Genomic DNA, 13663 nt, shown 5'->3' with positions numbered 1-13663 from the left:
GTTTAGGGGTGAGGGGCGCTGGCAGGGCTGGGGGCAGGGGGCTGCAGGTCAGGAGTGGGGGACACCAGTGCTCAGGGCCCCGTGGGGTGACACGGGATCCGTGACTCTAGTCCGAGCAGGGTCCAGCAGCCCCACTGGGGGAGGGGGTGATGGATGCACTTACCCAGAGGCATCCACAGGCTCCTGGTGCCCCCACATCATGGCTTAGGGGAGCAGATGGGAAGTTGCTAGGGGGGTGTGGGTGTCCCTGCTTACAGCAAAGATCTCCGCAGGGAAATAACAAACACGTGGTCCCCCCGCACTGCCATGCAGCATGCCTCCCTGGCACTACAGAGCTGCCAGGATAGAAATTACTGACCAGGACTAACTGCCTCTCTGGCATTGCGGAGCGGTGCCAGGATATCCATGCCCCTCTCCCATGACAGCTCGGGCAGGCGTGTGGCTGTCCCATCGCCTGACCTCCAAACCCCGCTCCCCGGTGGGGTTAGGGTTAGGCTCCCATAGTCACTCCCAGAGTGACCAGCTCTGCCACGGCTGCCAAGTCCAATTATAATAAGCACAACTGGGCTTGTGGTTTTTTTAAAGTCACTTTACTTTGTTGAGAGTGGCGGGTTGATAAGCACCCCCACTCCCTGCTCCTTGCAGGTGGTTGGGCTTGTTTTGGGCTTGATTTTAAAGGCAGCGCTGCTTTTTCTCCTCCCAAGACTTGGCAGCACCGCACACAACCCCCCAGACTGACCTCCCTCTGCTCCCTTTGCCCCCTCCCAGTCTGAAAGCAGACACAGGCAGGGACCTCCCAGACACAAGTGACAAAACACACTTCAGTTTGTGACAGCTTTACCCGATACCTCAGGCAAAGAGGGGTCAGATTTTCACTGAGATACTCGAAGCTGCAGGCAGGGGACCCCGACCCAATCCAGCCATGGCCAGAGCACCCCCAAACCCTCCCTCCACCTCCCAGACATCTGGACTCCCAGCCCCCCGCTCTCATCCCACATCCCCCACTCCCCGCCCAGACAACCCAGGCATCTTGGCCCCTGATCTCCATGACCTGCCCCCCAGCTCCGCACCCCAGCTCCCGACCCAGCTCCACACCCTGCCAGCCCCCGAGATCCCCAGCAGCCCCCCAGGGGGCTCTTTGGAGTCACAACTCCCCAATACTGGGGTTGATTGAAGGAGGCAGTCCTGGTAGACTGGCCAGGTACTGCTCATTAGCACCCGGTTTAGCTTAAGTGAATGGTTCACAGGCTCCGCCTGAAGATTTGCTGGGAAATAATCACTGCAGTGTCCCGCCCCAGAGAGAGCAGATCTGCAAGGACAGCTGGATTTTCCACCACGGTGCAATGTAAGGTATGTGTCTATACCCGCAAATTACCCGTCAAGAGTGACAGCGGGTGTGGCAGGGGATGGCTAGTAATACGAGGATGTGTTCTTACGCTGAGCTGTTTATACCCATTGCTGGGCTGCGCACAACGGGCTACGTCCTGCCCACCACTTAGACCAGCTTGAATCAGGAGTGACGCAGATGAACTCAGCCCCGAGCAGAAGCTGGCCTGCGATGGCTAAGCGCAGCACACACGCACCAAAGGCCTCATATTTCAAGACAAGCTGCAGTGCATTAGAGCAGGCAGACATTTCTGCCTTAGGAAAAACTCAGGCCTTTTGCAGCTGCCTCGTCCCAAACATTACAAGAGTGGAGTGTCCTCTAAACACACCGACACATTCGCCAGCAACACGACGGCAGGTTTCTTCCATCTACTAACAGCATGAGCTTGAAATCAATCCCAAAAAACAAAAAAACATCAGATTGGACACCTCGGAGTGGACGAAACCCTAAACTTGACCGCTACATTGACTGCTTCAGGGAAAGAATGAACAATGAAATAATCAGCAACACGCGCCACCACAACAACCTCTCTCCACCAGCTACATTGACTACTTCAGGGAAAGAATGAACAATGAAATAATCAGCAACACGCGCCACCACAACAACCTCTCTCCACCAGAGAAAAAGGCCACAGAATCTCTAAGATCCGACCACCAAATAGTAATAAAACCAGCAGATAAAGGAGGAGCCATAGTCATCCTAAACCATGAAGACCACAATGGACAGCTCTCTGACACCACCTACTACAAAGTACTACAAGAAGATCCTACTCCCCTTTTCACCAAGAAACAACAATACCAACAAATAATTTCCATCAAGACTACAAGAAAAACTACAGACCTTGATCCCCCCACTACTTAACCTGGGGACTTTTTACATGCTCCCTAAAATCCACAAACAAGGGACCCCTGGCAGACCCATTATATTTGAAGAAGCACGGAGCCCCCCGCTTTGCAGGCGTACCACAGCCCCACAGAGCAAGTTTTGTCCAAGACACTACCGACTTTCTACAGAAACTTAAAAGCATAGACCACCCACCCAGCAACACCCTCCTAGCCACCATGGACGTTACCAGCCTATACACCAACATCCCACACCAAGATGGCATGCAAGCCTGCCGTACAAATCTACAGGAACAAGATTACAACTCAGAATACAGACCCAGATATTACTGAGCTTATACACTTCGTCCTCACACACAACAATTTCACTTTTAATAATCAACACTTCCTCCAGACGATGGGAACAGCTATGGGCACCAAAATGCCCCAACATACATATCTGCACAGAACCAGCAATCACCCTAAACACACCAAAAAAGCTGTGATATACAGCCAAGCCCTCAGATCCCACCTCATTTGTACTGAAGAGCACACCCGGGATCGCCACCTCACCAATCTTGAAAAGGCTTTCACCCAGCAAGGACACTTCTCCAGAGAGATAGACTGCATGTTTGAAAGAGCCACCCGGATACCACGTGAAGAACTGCTGCAGTACAGAAGGAAAACCCCCACAAATCGCACACCGCTGGTTATGACCTATCACCCCTCCCTCAAACCCATACAGAAAATCCTCAAACAACTACAACCCATACTAGAAAGAGACCCTAATCTTAAAGAGATCTTCCCAGAGCCACCCATCCTAGCCTTCAGACAAGCACCGAACCTCGCCAACCTCATCACCAGAAGCAAACTTCCTCAAGCCCAGAACACACCAAATGGATCCAGACCGTGCCAGGACAAGCAATGCAAAACCTGCCTCCACATCTCCACCGCCCCCACTATTACTACACCCCACAACAGAGCCATCAGCATCCCAGGATCTTACAGCTGCACCTCCAGAAATGTGATATACCTCATCCAGTGCACCAAATGCCCTGATGGAAAATACGTGGGGAGACCAAACAACAACTGCGCACCAGAACGAACGCACACCGGGAATCCATCAAAGGCAGGAATACCCAATTACTGGTGGGGCACATTTCTAACAAGAAAACCACTCTCTCTCCAATCTCGCAGTCCCGATCCTCAAAGGAAACGTACACAACGCTTCCCAGAGATGAGCCTATGAACTCCACTTCATCAACCTCCTGGATACTGAAAATCATGGACTAAATATAGACATTGGATTGATAACACATTATAACCTGCCTGACATCTGACTCCCCAGGTATCTCTCCGCTTTCATCCCCCTTCTCTCTTCCTCCCCCCCCGCCTGTCTCTCACCCATTGACTCCTCAATCTACATGTTCCCTGACCGCCTGTCTTGTGTGCAGACTGGCCCAGACTCTGTCTGCTTTACTTTTCATCCCATCCAGGAAGAGCACACACCAACTGCTGAAACTTCCTTAGCCTGACGAAGGGTTTTTGAACCCGAAAACTTGCTTAATAATTGTTTTCCAACTATATAAGTTGGTCTAATAAAAGAGATCAGATTCACCCAAAGAACCTTGTCTGCCTGTGTCCTTAGACCAACAGGGCTACAACCTACACCCCTGATCCCACCTCTTACATCCTTCTTTTCCTCGGACCTTTCCTCCCCTCCTCCTTTGTTGTTCTGCCTTTTGTCTTCCTGATTTCACCTTTTCCTTTTTGTTTGAGAGCCTCTTTCTCACCTTATACTATTAACACAGTCCTGTTTTCCTTAGGCCTTTTCCCCCCTGCTTTCTTCCCCCTCTCTTCCCTGTTTTACTTTTGTTTTTTTTCTAATTTCAATTTATTTTCTTTTCCATGGCTTCCTGTCACTCTTTCTGCACCCCTCTTTGCCCCTTTCCTGTCTCCTACTTATTCTTTTTTCACTGAAGGCTTCTTTCTATCCTTGTAGTCTATCGCTTCTCTTTTCCTCCCCTGCCTGCCTCCCCCCCCTCCCTCCCTTTTGTCTTCCTAATTTCTGCCTATTTCCATCCTCACCGACATCCTGCCCCACTTTTAGCTTCTCTCATCCCTTGGCGGCTCTGACCAGCAGAGACCCCCTCTGCCCGGCCAGGGGCAACTGTGCCTGAAAGCTCGCCAGGAGCTTGTTTCCACCACTCAGCTCGTCTGATAAAAGATATCACATCTGCTCAAAGAGCCTGGCCTGCTATCTTTATTTTTTTTCCCCAGTTACCCAGAGCAGAACTGATGTGAACTGATAGCAGGCAGCTCCTTGTACAGCTACCTAGGTACACCTGGTGGGAGCAATTAGACATCACCACCTAGAAAGCCCCGGTTTAATACACATGCAATTAAGGTGAAAGAGGGTTTTTTGACACATACTACCACATTTCGCCTTACATTTAAAACACATCCAATCAGCTTTAAGGCAATTTCTGCCACATTAAAAGTGCTCTACACAGTCTGGCATGCGTATTAATTGATGACTTTAAATAGTGAAAATTGTCCTGTGTATAAATGTCTGTCAGGGGCCCTGACCTCCCTGCTAAGTGGAGGGGGGAGGGTCTGCACCCCAGCCCCATGGTACCCTCCGTGCCCGGGGCTGGGAGACACGGGCGCGCTGTCGGCTCCTGTTCACTTACTCTCCACTGTCCCCCCACGGCCTTTGCTATGGAGCTGCTGCTCAGTCAGTCAGCCCCCAGCCTGAGCCAGTGCAGGACAGACTGGGGGCCGATCATCCCCTTCCCCCTTCTCAGAACAAAGCCACCATGAAAACCAGTAAAACAACCCGAAAATGCTCCAAAGTTCTCTTTTTTAATTATTTTAAGCTCTCCATTGCTCTTGCCTGGCTTCATGCCACTTCGGGGGGCCTCACTTCTCTGCAAATTTCCACCCACCCTCACACACCAGGCAGGTATGTGTCTCTTGTGTCATAATGTATTTTGAGGGCAATCCAGACAAATACATAAATTCATGGAATGATATAGGCATAAAGTGTGCCCTTGTTGTGAAGAAGGCTAATAACATCCTGGGCTGCATTGGTAGGAGCGTTGCCAGAAGATCGAGGGAAGTGATTCCTCCCTTCTACTCAGCACTGCTGAGGCCACATCTGGAGTCCTGTGGCCAGTTGTGGGCCCCCCGCTACAGAAAGGATGTGAAAATGTTGGAGAGAGTCCAGTGCGGGGCAGCAAAAATGGTTCAGGGGCAGGAGCACATGATATGTGAGGAGAGGTTGGGGGCACTGGGCTTATTTAGCTTGGAGAAGAGAAGACTGACGGGGTTGAACAGCAGCCTTCAACTCCCTGCAGGGTGGTCCCAGAGAGGGTGGAGCTGGGCTGGTCTCAGTGGTGGCAGATGACAGAACAAGGAGCAATGGGCTCCAGTTGCAGCAAGGGGAGTTGAGGTTGGATATTAGGAAAAACTGTCTCACTACAATGGTGGTGAAGCACTGGAACAGGTTACCCAGGGAGGTGGTGGAGGCTCCATCCTTGGAGGTTTTTAAGACCAGGCTAGACAAAGCCTGGTCTGCAATGAAATGGTTGGTGGGAGCAAGGTTGGTTCTGGGAGGAAACAGAAGGAGAGGAGGTGATGGGGAGGTTTGGGTGCATAGAGGCTGTAGAATAATGTCACAGAATCAGAGATGTGAGGCTGCAAGGGACCTCCAGAGCTCACAGAGTCACAGCATCGTAGACAAGTCAGGCTGGAGGGGACCGCCAGAGGTCATAGCATCAGTCACAGCATCCTAGAAAAGTGGTGCTGGACAGGAAGTGCAGATGCTATAGGGTCACAGGCAGAGAGTCATAGAGAAGTGGGGCTGGAAGGGACCTCTAGAGCTCACATCTAATCCAACCCCATACCTGATACACAGCAAGTTTCAAAAGCACAGCAAACAAGACGAAACACAGTTGAAAGACTATGTTTAATCAGTCCCATTGTCATAGATTCATAGATTGTAGAGTCGGAAGGGACCACAATGGATCATCGTGTCCGACCCCCTGCCCCGGCAGGAAAGAGGGCCGAGGTCAGATGACCCCAGCCAGGTGACTATCTAGCCTCCTCTTGAAGACCTCCAAGCTAGGTGACAGCACCACCTCTCTTGAGAGCCCATTCCAGATCTTGGCCACCATTACTGTGAAAAATTTCTTCCTAATATCTAACCTAAATCCACTCTCAACTAGTTTACACCTGTTATTCCTAGTCACTCCCTGCGGTGCCCTAGTAAACAGCGCTTCCCCTATTCCCCATTGATCTCCCTAATAAATGTATAGGCGGCCACAAGATCCCCCCTCAGCCGTCTCTTGTGAAGGCTGAAGAGATCAGCTCTCTCAACCTCCCCCCGTAGGGTCTATCACGATGGCCACTAATCATGCAAGTGGCCCTCCTCTGGACCCTCTCAAGATTCCCCGCGTCCCTCTTGAAGTGCGGCGCCCAAAACTGGACACAGTACTCCAACTGCGGCCTGACCAGTGCCGCATAGAGGGGGAGCATCGCCTCCCTTGAGCTATTAGTCATGCACCTGCTAATGCACGACAGGGTGCGATTGGCTTTGTCGATGGCCTCGTTACACTGCCGGCTCATGCTCATCTTGGAGTCAATTATGACTCTAAGATCCCTCTCTGCCTCCGAGCTGCTGAGAAGGACACTCCCCGACCTATAGGTGTGCTGGGGTTCTAGCTTCCCAGGTGGAGTACCTTACATTTATCTTTATTAAGTTGCATCCTACTTCTCTCTGTCCATTGATCCAACCTGTCCAGGTTGGCCTGAATCTGCTCCCTGCCCTCCGGTGTACTGACTTTGCTCCATAACTTGGTGTTATCAGCCAACTTGAAGAGGGTGCTCTCCACGCCCTTGTCCAAATCGCTAATGAAGATATTGAATAATATCGGTCTGAGGACTGAACCCTGTGGGACCCCACTGCCCACCTCCCTCCAGGCTGAGAAGGAGCCATCCACCACCACTCTCTGGGTGCGGTCCCTAAGCCAGTTGGCTATCCACCTGACCGTGTAGGCATCCACTCCACAGTCTGCTAGCTTCCCAATGAGGATAGGGTGCGAGACTGTGTCGAAGGCCTTCCTGAAGTCCAGGAAGATGACATCAGCCTCACCTCCCGCGTCCAGGCAGTGTGTGACCTGGTCATAGACAGCTACAAGGTTTGTCAGGCAGGATCTACCTGTGACAAACCCGTGCTGGTTTCCCCTCAGCATCGTTTCCCCTGCTGGGCCTGCACAAATGTGCTCTTTGATTATGGCTCAGCTATGACACTGGCCAATTCTTTCAGCAGCCGTGGATGGAAGTCATCCGGGCCTGCTGCCTTGTACCCATCCAGCTCCTCCAGGAGCTCCTTAACTATTTCAGAACTAACCCTAGGTGGACTGGTGCCCTGTGGATATCCATCAATGATCGAGGTGGGGGAATTGGCTTGGTCAGTACATAGCAATACTGAAGCGAAGAACTCATTGAAGAGCTCTGCTTTTTGCCCCGTGTCAACCACCAACTGTCTTGATGTGTCCTGCAGGGGCCCTATGTTGCTCTGAGCTTTCCTTTTGCCCGCTATATACCTGAAGAAGGACTTTTTATTGTCCTTGATTGTTGAAGCCAGCCTGAGCTCAAGCCCCGCCTTGGCCTGTCTAACTGATTCCCTGCAATAGCGTGCCAGGGAGATATATTCCTCCTTGGTGGCTGTTACCTGCTTCCATTGCCTATACATCTCTTTCTTTGTCCCCAGACTCTCCTGGAGTTCTCTGTTCAGCCAAGGGGGCTTTTTTACTGCCTTACCTCCCTTCCTATGTAATGGGATAGACTCCTTTTGAGCCCCAAGGATCACTCCCTTGAGATACCTTCAACCATCCTGGACCCCTATATGCTCTATGTTCTTGAGTTGCATCCCCTCACTAACTAGCCTTCTAAGCTTGCTAAAGTTGGCCCTTCTGAAGTCCATCACCTTAGCCCCACTAGTTACTTTACCCACCCTTTGCTGGATAGTGAATTCAACCAAGTGATGGTCACTATCTCCCAGGCTACCATGAATTTGCAGGTTCCCCACGAGATCATCCCCTGTTGCTAAGACCAGGTCTAGCAAGGCGCTACCCCTGGTGGGACTAGACTACCCCTTTATAATTCTCATTACATGTACATCTCTTATTGAGATTCATAAAACAAGGTCTACCTTTCTTGAGCATCTAGATGGTACCTCCAATACTTTATGGTCAGTCATGTGTACACCTGAGTGAACATGGCCACACCTCAGTGAAGGTCTTCAATAGCTAGAGCTAAAAAGTGTCTTCAGTGCTCCAAAATAGAGGAGAGAAACTAAGAGCATGGGCAGACATAGGATATAGAAAATGGGAGTGAAGAAGAAGCGGTGCCTCAGCACATAGGAAACAATAGATAATATTCTCCAGCTAAAGGGAAACTAGACACTCTGGTAATACACCAAGCGCCTGGCACTATGGTATTCACTTGTAGATTGAAGCAAAACAAATATAACCAATGGAATATGTACTAGATTTTAGATATATAATCAACAATTGTAAATATCATTATCATGCATAATTATATATCAAATATATAAATCAACAATTTACTAGATTATATATATATATATTTAAAAAAAAGAAAAAAAAAGAAAAAAGAAAAACATAAGAAACAAGGCAAAAAGGAGCCCAAACACCCCAAAGCTATTGTGTTGTTAGTCCCATAGTCATTACAATTAAATGACAATCTAATTCAGATTAATAAACACAAGATATTGCCTTCCTGAGCATCTTGACAGCACCTCCAGAAACCTTCCTGAGCAGTTAGTCGGGTGTACCCCCGAGTTTGCAGGACTACCCCTGAGTGCAAGTTTCTAGCTACAGCCACAGTCTGCAGGGCTGCAAAAGAGGAGGTATGTGACCAGGCAGGGCTGACAGCAGCAGAACAAAGGATGGTTTGACTGGCGGGACATCAAGACCGGTGAAGAGATTCATTACTAGGAATGGCTGACAGGCAGCAGAACTGTAGAAGAAAGGGCAGGTTAATTAGTGGAAGATCAAGACTACTGAAAAGGAGGGAGCGTGCACCCCTGAGGATGGACAGATTAGTAGGAATCAAAGATGGGCTCCCTTATGGCTGCCTGGGTAGAAATGTTCCTGTTTCTCCCCTGCCCTTGTGGGAGCAGGGATAAAAGGAGGTGTGTGTCTGCCCCACTGTGCCCTCACCCCGATATCAACCCCTGCTGGAGTCACCTTACCAGGCAGCACCAGAGTAATGTAAGGCAGGAGAGTCCTATTTGGAGACCAGCTGATCTCGTAGCGCCCATGGAGCTGTTGCACCATGCTCTTCACTATGAAGATCCCATGCCTATGGATGAGGTCACCCAAGCTGTGGGCCACACGTCCTCCCAAGATGCACAGCCCTATCTTGTATGGATGTATCTCGTTTGTGTACCACACATCAGCAATCACTGTGCAGTGCTGGTGGTCCAGGGGCACACAGGTGGCTGCCCCCTCTGGCACAACACAGTGCCGCATGGGGACCCCTACACAAAGACAGTGCAGTGTGGTCCGACCCCCATGGGGGGAGCAGGCTAAGGGAGGAGCAAAGGGGTCCCACACCCCAGAAGCTTGGCAGGGGTGGAAGATAGACTCCTCACCCACCCACTGGGGGAACCCCTCTAGGGCATAGGGGTTCCCCCAGTGTTTGGAGAGGGGAAGGCAGCGACCCTGGACACCCGGGTTCTGCTCTCACCTGGCAGCTGGTCCTGGCACTGGATGGGGGCAGGTGTGGTTGAGGCAAGGGTCACCACACCCAGCACGAGAGAGCAGGGATCATGGTGCCCCTGCTGCCCCCTGGCCCAGTGGAGAGAGGAAAGTGTGAGTCAAACGCTCCTCACCCCTACCAAGGGAGACCCCCTACCCTCCTCTAACTGCAGGGGGACAGGGCCAAAGCTCCAGCGCCTGTTTCCCCACCACAACTCAGGGATGTAAGGCATTCCATGCACACGGACACATGCTCACAGCTCTAGAATGTAGACCAATCCCCTGCTCAAAGCAGCAGGCTCCACAGACCGCATGATGCCTTGATGATTGCATGAGCTAAAGCACTGAGATCAGTGGAGCATGAGTTCCAGGCACCTGCTACTCGTTAGGTCGATTACACAACTCACTGGTGAATTGCCAATAAATGTAGCCCAGACACTTGTGGCGGGCTAGTAGGGGGAGCTCCTGTGTTGAGCCTTCCACTTCACTACGCCATCCACCTGCCAGACTCCGCGTGTCTCTCCAAGGGTGCCTAAGCCCTGGCAGACCCCGTTTCGAGCCCCACTGCAGAGTCCGGGGGTAACGTGTGCTGCCACCACCCTGAGAAGGGACTGCCTTGGTCCTGCGTCCTCGGGGAAACACAAGCCTAATAGTCCTACGGGTACTCGACCCAATACAAGAACTTGGGGCACTTCCCCAAGTTGGGGGCCAAAAAGGACAGTCTCCCTTAGTTGGCAGACCCAAGGGGCCTCCTGGGCATAATTAAACCCACCCCTCAATAAGTCTCCTACACCAGTCACAAAGGAGAACGGTATTGGTTACAGAGGGTAGGGGTAGAAGAGGGTAAGAGGTAGAGCACTATCAAGGGATTACCACTGAGCAAAGCAGTCTGGCTGAGGTCGCCGTTTGATATGCAAATGCATCGCTGGGCGCTGACTAGCTCTAGAAACACTTACAAGTATCGTGCAGAAGATGGTAGAGATCTGGCTCGGAGATTTCCAGAGAGAGAGCGTTTCGGTTGGATCAGACTCTCTCCCTGTGTCCTGATGCTTGTGTCATGCTGGAAAAATGGCTTCTCCCCCTTCTCCTTGGACCAGGCTCTTATATAGCCTTTCTGACCTCAGCAGCTCAGTCCAATAGAAGCCAGCAGTGTTGGCAACTAGCCAACCAATTTAAAAAGCATCACTGGGTACCTGGGCAGATGAGCAGGGGCTTTTCCCTCCCCCCACCCAGGTGACCAGAGGGACTGCACCCTCGGCACCAGGCTTTTGTCACGTAGGCAGGGAGGGAAATCCCCCCTCCCTTAGGAATTTGACCCCAGTGTCCCAAGCTGACCGGGACAGGTTTCTGGAGAGAGAGACAGATGGTGACATTTCTGCCACAGCCCTCCTCCCTGTGCAGGTAGTCTAGCTCCATAATATCACATCCCACCAGGATGGGGACAGGAGCCCCTTCCAGCACCCCCATTTCTATGCACATCCCGCAGCCTCTCCACTCGATGGGGGGACGTGTTACAGGTACCTCAAAACGCAGGTACCCCACCCCTTGAATGGTAAGTGTCCTCCCCGGGGCTATATCTGCAGGGGAAACAAGGTTAGCATTAATTAATGACACACTGGACCCTGTGTCCAGTTTTCCAACAAGGGTTCTCCCATGTACCATTATATTAGTCCAGTGAAAGGCCGTCACCTCCTCTGGGTTTGTAATCCTGCAGCAACAGGCACACCCCTGAGTGGCTCGGGTCTCTCTCCTCACTGCTTACAGCTGTTGCATGTCTGATGGGCTTGGGTTTGTTGCTTAGCTTTGAGCAATTGGGCCTGATGTGGCCTGGTTCCCCACAGTTATAGCACCCCCTCTTTTCTGAATTGGGAGGTTTGCCCGAATCTGGGGCCACCTTGCGCTCAACAGGAGGTGGCCCTCTTTCCCCTTTTGGACCTGGACCTCCCTTCCCCCATCTTTGGAACCCTTTCTGTTCCTTCCCAAAGTAGGGAGGCTTCTTGTCTGGCTCCTCACGATTTAGCAACAGCTGATCCGCAATTTCAGCGGCCTCTTGGATAGTTTTGGGGGCCCTGCTTTGACTAGGGTTTTAATCTCCCTCGGGCAGCAGTAATAAAACTGGTCCAGCACCATGAAGTGTAGCACCTTCTCTAAATTGTCAGCCTTGGCTCCTTCTGCCCATTTAAGGAGTGCGTCCCACACCAGGGCCGCAAAATCGGCCATTTTCTTCTAGGGTTGTGGGCGGATATTCCGGAATTTCTTCCAGAAATAATCCGGTCCTAACTTGAACCTTGAAGACACGGCGTTTTTAAAAGCATCATAGTTATCTGCTGATTCCAAGGGCAGGCTGTCCAGGACCACAGACATGTCGCCCTCGACCAGAGCAGCCATGTGTTTCATGAACTCTTCCTTTGGCAACTTCCATCGGCATGCTTGGTTTTCGAAGATGCTAAGGAACACTTCTGGATCATCCCCGTCTTTGTAGCAAGAGAAGATCGGAGTGTTCAGCCTGGGGGATGCATCTTGTGCAGGCTGGGCACCTGCGGTGTTAGCATTTCCCTGCATTTGGATTACTGCAAGCTCATGCTCATGCTGTTCCTTCTCGTGCTGACGCTGTTCCTTCCCGTGCTCCTTCCTTTTCAATTCTAGCTCATACTTGCCCTTGCTCTCTCGCTCCTCAGCTTCTAGCCGCATCTAGTACCTCCAGCGCTTCTCCGCAGGGGGTGATCCCTCAGAGGGCTCCGGACTTGGTGTGTGGGGATGTGATTCTGGGGAAGACCCAGGAGTTGGCATGCATGAAGGTGGCTCTGTGGCTGAGTCATTGTCGCACAGGACTTTAATCAGCTCTTCCTTCTTTAGCCCTTTCTTCACATGAAGGCCTCTCTCTTTCGCCAGCTCTTTCAAGTCGGCCACTGTCATGTGGTCATACTTGTCAGCCATCCTAGCTATCTACACTGTCCAGTTGACCCGATGCCAAATTAGAAATTTGACAGCTCAAGGGTTTTCAGTGACTCTATTCCTTTTCCCAAATTATGCCTCTAATACAGCAGGGTATTCAGATCCCACCACTACCACCACGTGTGGTGGGCCAGTAAGGAGAGCTCCTGCATTGAGCCTCCCACCTCACTATGCCCGTCCACCTGCCGGACTCCACGTGTCTCTCCAGGAGCACCTAAGCCCTGGCAGACTCCCTTTCGAGCCCCACCACAGAGTCCGGGGGGTAACGTGTGCTGCCACCACCCCGAGAAATGACTGTTAGGGGCGTCCTCAGAGAAACACAGGCCTAATAGTCCTACAGGTACTCGACCCAATACAAGAACTTAGGGCACTTCCCCAAGTCGGGGCCAAAAAGGATAGTCTCCCTTAGTCCGCAGACCCAAGTGGCCGCCTGGGCATAATTAAACCCACCCCTCAATAAGTCTCCTATGCCAGTCACAAAGGAGAACTTAATTGGTTACAGAGGGTAGGGTTAGAATAGGGTGCAGGGTAGAGCAATATCAGAGAAATCCCAGAGGAAACTCCTGTGGCTGGGGTAGCATTTGATCTCGCATCTGCATTACTGCAAGCTATATAGCTAGGTGGATTCATAGATTCATAGATGTTAGGGTCGGAAGGGACCTCAATAGATCATCGAGTCCGACCCCCTGCATAGGCAGGAAAGAGTGCTG

The sequence above is a fragment of the Alligator sinensis genome, unplaced genomic scaffold (genome assembly GCF_000455745.1).
Source record: "Alligator sinensis unplaced genomic scaffold, ASM45574v1 scaffold336_1, whole genome shotgun sequence".
Classification (NCBI taxonomy): Eukaryota; Metazoa; Chordata; order Crocodylia; family Alligatoridae; genus Alligator; species Alligator sinensis.
This window is presented reverse-complemented; position numbering follows the sequence as displayed.